A 5892-nucleotide genomic window follows, 5' to 3' on the forward strand; every position below is an offset into this window, starting at 1 on the left:
TGAAGCCAGACTGGTACGGATCATGGAGGTCATTCTAAATAAGAAAGGAAGATAGTTGGTTATAGACAGCACGTTCAAGAATTTTGGATAGAAAAGAGAGGAGTGAGACAGGTCTGTAGTTGTTAATGTCTGTAGTGTCTAGTGTAGGTTTCTTAAGAAGGGGAATGACCTGAGCCTTCTTAAAAGCAGTAGGGACGACACCTAATGTCAGGGAGTTGTTGATGATGGGTGTGATGAAGGGGATTAGGTCTGTGAGATGTCTTTGAGGATGGTGGATGGTATAGGGTCGAGTGTGCATGTAGTGGGATTGCTGGATGAGAGGAGCTGTGCAACCTCATCCATGGTGAGTGGGGTGAAGCTGGTGAGTGTGTTGGTGGGTTGAGGGTCAGTTGAAAGTGGGTCAGTCGGAGAGAAGGATTGATTGATTTTGTCAATCTTGTCCTGAAAGAATGTTGCAAAGTCAGTAGCAGTAAGAGGGGCAGATGGGGGAGGAGGAAGAGGGTTCAGAAGAGAGGAAAAGATAGCATGAAGCTTACGTGGGTCAGCAGCAGATTGTTCAAGCTTGGCTTTGTAAAAAGATGTTTTTGAAGCAGTCACATCGGATGAGAACCTGGACAGCAGATCGTGGTAGGAGTGGAGATCAACACCAAGCTTAGATTTCCTCCACTTTCTCTCAGCTGCCCTTAATTCTCTTCTGTTGCTGCGCAATGCATCTGAAAGCCAAGGAGCAGGGTGAGAAGGTTTTTCTCGTTTAAGGGTAAGAGGACAGAGCTGATCGAGGACAGAGCTGATCGAGGACAATATTAAACCAGTTAAACATGGCCTACTACTGCTGATATCTCACAAATCAGTGATTATAAATTATTAATGGCATTTGAAATAATGAATGGCATTTGAAATAATAAAAAACTAAGACTAAGATTTGTACTAACTTATGTCTCTTTTCACATTATTATGTATGGTAGAGGGTTAAAGATGTAAATTTGTACAAAGCATGAGATGTCAGAAGTGGGATTCGAACCCACGCCTCCAGGGGAGACTGCGACCTAAACGCAGCGCCTTAGACCGCTCGGCCATCCTGACTAGCTAGAGTACCACAGATACCATCCTCGCCTCACAAGGAATAATATTTGTACAAATTCCTTAATCTTTTTACATTATTATGTATGGTAAATTTACTGACTGTAACCCATTTGCTGCACTGTACACTTTGTCACTACGCTGTAAACCATATATCAATAGAAAGGGAGCCCCATATGAGCACTCCAACTGACCAAATAATGTTTTTTGGGTGAACCATTGTTAGCACTGTAACGGCACTAGCATGTTAGGGTGTGTTTTCTCTGGTATGAGTGTATTAGGTACAGCCTTCTTGTTGGGTTTTTAACTGACTGGATTATTTTTTAAGATTATTTATTATTTTTTAAGAGCTCAAACCCTGTTGTGCACCACCCTTAGGCCAGACTTGGTGCTCTGGTCCCCTTCATTGAAGTCTGTATACATCACAGAGCTCACAGTTCCATGGGAGAATTCAACAGAAGAGGCCTATGAGCGCAAGAAACTGCGCCACACAGAACTGGCAGCAGATGCTGCTGGCTGCTGAAAGAACTTGGCATCCATGGACAGGCTCTACGACAAACAATTAGATCAGTCTCTGAAGCGGCCGAAAGAAGCAGCCAGTGGATATGGATCAAGCGGAAGGACCATTGCTGGGCTCAAAGAGCATCGACAGCACCCGCTCACTAATTCCCACCACACCCCATCCCATTAGAGAACCCAGGTCACAACCCTCCAGGAGGAGGATGAACAAGGTATACGATTAGTGCTAGGCTTGACTCGGGGAAGAGGACACCCCCTGCCTTGCATAGTCCCGTGGGCTGCGCCACTTAAATAACCAGGCAATTCTCATGATTGGGCATGGGACACAAGCTCAGGTTTGATCATCCTGTAGCTGTATCGAACCCACGCCTCCAGGGGAGACTGCGACCTGAACGATAAAGGATTTTATTTGTGAACTTCAGCTCCGCATTTAACACGATCATCCCCAATAAACTGGTCAGCAAACTGGTGAACCTGGGCCTGAATTCCTCAATGTGCACCTGGATTATGGATTTTCTCACTGGACGTCCACAAAAGGTCAAAATTGGCAACCACACCTCCTCCACCCTCATCCTAAACACAGGAACGCCGCAGGGTTGTGTGATAAGCCCTATGCTTTTCACACTTTTTACACAGGACTGTACCACCATTCACAATTCCAACAGAATAATTACAATTTCAGATGACACAACTATAGTTGGACTGATCTCCAACAATCAGGAAATGGCCTACAGGCAGGAGGTAGCTTACTTGTCTGATTGGTGTACATTAAACAACCTGGCTCTTAACACCTCTAAGACAAAGGAGATCGTCATTGACTTTCGAAGAACAAAGGAGATAAACCACCTCCCCCTGCACATCCATGGAAACAAGGTGGAGATGGTGAAAAGCCTGAAATTCCTCAGAGTCTACGTGTCTGACCAACTGACGTGGACCGTTAACACCTCACACCTGATTAAGAAGGCTCAACAAAGACTCTTCTTTCTCAGGAAGCTGAAAAAGGCCAAACTATGGCAGAACCTACTAGTAAACTTTTACAAGAGCACAATAGAAAGTATTCTGACCAGCAATTTCACAGAGTGGTATTCAAGCTGCACTGCCGCCGAGTGTAAGGATCTGCATCGCGTAGTGAAAACAGCTCAATGGATTTTTATTGTTCTTTCTTTTTTTTGTGATTACTACTACTGTCTTTCTTCTACTGCTGCTACTCTATTGGAGAGATGCCACTCGAAATTGCATTGTACTTGTGTATAGTGACAATAAAGATTCTATTCTATTCTTCTATTCTATGCTGCATTATAAAACGAGGGTGCAACGTCTTTGAGCTCACGTACTCTTTTCTATATTGTGCGTTGTTTTTGAACCATCACAGACTCAGTTTATTTAAAACGTTGATCTTAGCCTTTAGGACGAACAATGTGAAGTCTTTTATAAAGTGCATTTTTTCTTTGATTTTGTTGGACCTGTAGGAGATTGTCCTGTTCTTGTTGCAGCTCTGCTGGAGGGTTATTTTCTTGGTGTTTGTGGTGGTGGTGGGGTCTTTGTTCCCATTTTGGTTTATTTAGTATATGATGTACTTTACATCCATTTAAATATTGTGAACATTTCCATTTTTGTCGTAAAATACTGCTGTAACAATGTAAATGGACGCTGAATAAACATACTTAAATGGATATTTAAATATTTAATTACATATTTAAATGGATGTAAAGTACATCATATACTAAATAAACCAAAATGGGAACAAAGACCCCACCACCACCACCACAAACACCAACAAAATAACCCTCCAGCAGAGCTGCAACAATAAACAGAGCAAGATCAGGATGAATACATGATTCAGTTTCTCACATTTTCAGTGATCAAAAGCCTGGGTCCTGGCATCCATGTGGATGTTACTTTGACACGTAGCACCTACCTCAGCATTGTTGCAGACCATGTTCACCCTTTGATGAAAACTGTATTCCCTGATGACTGTGTCCTCTAAAGAAGTAGATTTGTATAAATCATGAGCTGTCAGAAGTGGGATTCGAACCCACGCCTCCAGGGGAGACTGCGACCTGAACACAGCGCCTTAGACCACTCGGCCATCCTGACCTGAACGCACGTTATGAAAGACAATTTTCCTCAACACCCCCACATGGCCACAGATTTGTACGAACTGCTGAATCTTTTTACATTATTATGTATGTTAGAGGGTTAAAGACATAAGTTTGTATAAAGCACTAGCAGTCAGAAGTTCAGACCCACGCCTCAATGAGAGACTGTGACCTGAACGCAGCTCGTTAGACCGCATCCTGACTAGCATGGGTACCATCGACACCACCCTCGCCCCACACGGACTAATATTTGTACGAACTTTTCACATTATTATGTACAGTAAATGTACTGACTGTAACCCATTTGCTGCACTGTACACTTTGTCACTAGGCTGTAAACCATATATCAATAGAAAGGGAGCCCCATATGAGCACTCCAACTGACCAAATAATGTTTTTTGGATGGACCATTGTTAGCACTGTAACGGCACTAGCATGTTAGGGTGTGTTTTCTCTGGTATAAGTGTATTGGGTACAGCCTTCTTGTTGGGTTTTTAACTGACTGGATTATTTATTAAGATTATTTATTATTTTTTAAGAACTCAAACCCTGTTGTGCTCGTTGTTTGCCTATTAGTTCCTCGTTGCCTTGTTGCTGTAGCTCAAGCAGCTTGTTCTGTTGAAACTGTGACTATAGTCTATCAGGGAGCAGTGGCTGAGCATTGGGAAGCCATGCTCATATAGTGGTTAGTACTCTGCGTTGTGGCCGTAGCAACCCCGGTTCGAATCCAAGTCACGGCACTGTCTTTTTGTATGCCGTGCTTCAAAGGTTTCTATTCTCTCCTCGGGCAAGAGACCGTCAGAACCATAGTCAAACAGGGGCCAGTGGCGCAATGGAGAACGCGTCTGACTACGGATCAGAAGATTCTAGATTCGACTCCTGGCTGGCTCGGTTTCCTTATGCCTTTTTTTTGTCTCTCTAACTCCTTTTGTATGGAGCACCAACAATGCATCCAACAATGGAGGTCTTGTCAAAGTGAAAAAGACTTGTCAGAGTGGAAAGAAGTGGCTGATGCTGTTGGAACTATGACTGCAGTCTATCAGCCGACATGAGCCACCAGTGGCAGACTGCTGGGAAGCCGTGATCGTATAGTGGTTAGTACTCTGCGTTGTGGCCGCAGCAATCCGGGTCACGGCACTGTCTTGTCGTATGCCGTGCTTCGAAGGTTTCTATTCTCACCTTGTTCTAACTCCTTGTGTATGGTTCTCTGTACCCCAGATCCAACAATGCAGGTCTTGTCAAGGTGACAAAGACTTGGTAGAGCGGAAAGAAGTGGCTGATGCTGGCACCAGCCGATACTGAGCTTTGCAGTTTCCCATATGGTCTAGTGGTCAGGTTTCCTGGTTTTTACCCAGGTGGCCCGGGTTTGACTCCCAGTATGGGAATTGCCTTCTATGATTGGACTTGAGCAAAACTTTGCCCATTACTTCCTCTGCGCCTTGTTGCTGTAGCTCAAGCAGCTTTTTCTGTTGGAACTATGACTGCAGTCTATCAGGGGGCAGCCGACATGAGCCACCAGTGGCAGACTGCTGGGAAGCCATGATCGTATAGTGGTTAGTACTCTGTGTTGTGGCCGCAGCAACCCCGGTTCGAATCTGTGTCACGGCACTGTCTTTTCGTATGCCGTGCTTCGAAGGTTTCTATTCTCTCTCTTTTTTTGTCTCTCTAACTCCTTGTGTATGGTTCTCTGTACCCCAGATCCAACAATGCAGGTCTTGTCAAGGTGACAAAGACTTGGCAGAGCAGAATGAAGTGGCTGATTCTGGCGTCAGCCGGTGCTGAGCCTTGCAGTTTCCCATATGGTCTAGCGGTCAGGATTCCTGATTTTTACCCAGGTTTTTGACTTCCGGTATGGGAATTGGCCTTTATGATTGGACTCGAGCAAAACTCTGTGTATTAGTTCCTCGGCGCCTTGTTGCTGTAGCTCAAGCAGCTTGCAGTTCAAATCTTAGGCCATGTGGGGGTGTTGAGGAAAATTGGCATTGGTAACGTGCAAGTACAGTGTATCACAAAAGTGAGTACACCCCTCACATTTCTGCAGATATTTAAGTATATTTTTTCATGGGACAACACTGACAAAATGACACTTTGACACAATGAAAAGTAGTCTGTGTGCAGCTTATATAACAGTGTAAATTTATTCTTCCCTCAAAATAACTCAATATACAGCCATTAATGTCTAAACCACCGGCAA

At 44.2% G+C, this 5892-nt stretch overlaps 3 non-coding genes across 3 annotated transcripts; 1 reads left to right on the forward strand and 2 right to left on the reverse strand.

Moving 5' to 3' along the window:
* Positions 1 to 1000: 1000 nt before the first annotated feature.
* Positions 1001 to 1083, reverse strand: trnal-uag (transfer RNA leucine (anticodon UAG)). The gene has a single exon. It is a non-coding gene; the product is annotated as a tRNA-Leu (tRNA).
* Positions 1084 to 3613: 2530 nt separating this feature from the next.
* Positions 3614 to 3696, reverse strand: trnal-cag (transfer RNA leucine (anticodon CAG)). The gene has a single exon. It is a non-coding gene; the product is annotated as a tRNA-Leu (tRNA).
* An 820-nt stretch (positions 3697 to 4516) lies between these two features.
* trnar-acg (transfer RNA arginine (anticodon ACG)) lies at positions 4517 to 4589 on the forward strand. Its single transcript has one exon. It is a non-coding gene; the product is annotated as a tRNA-Arg (tRNA).
* The last annotated feature ends 1303 nt before the right edge of the window (positions 4590 to 5892 follow it).

The sequence above is a fragment of the Trichomycterus rosablanca genome, chromosome 10, assembly GCF_030014385.1.
Source record: "Trichomycterus rosablanca isolate fTriRos1 chromosome 10, fTriRos1.hap1, whole genome shotgun sequence".
NCBI lineage: Eukaryota > Metazoa > Chordata > Actinopteri > Siluriformes > Trichomycteridae > Trichomycterus > Trichomycterus rosablanca.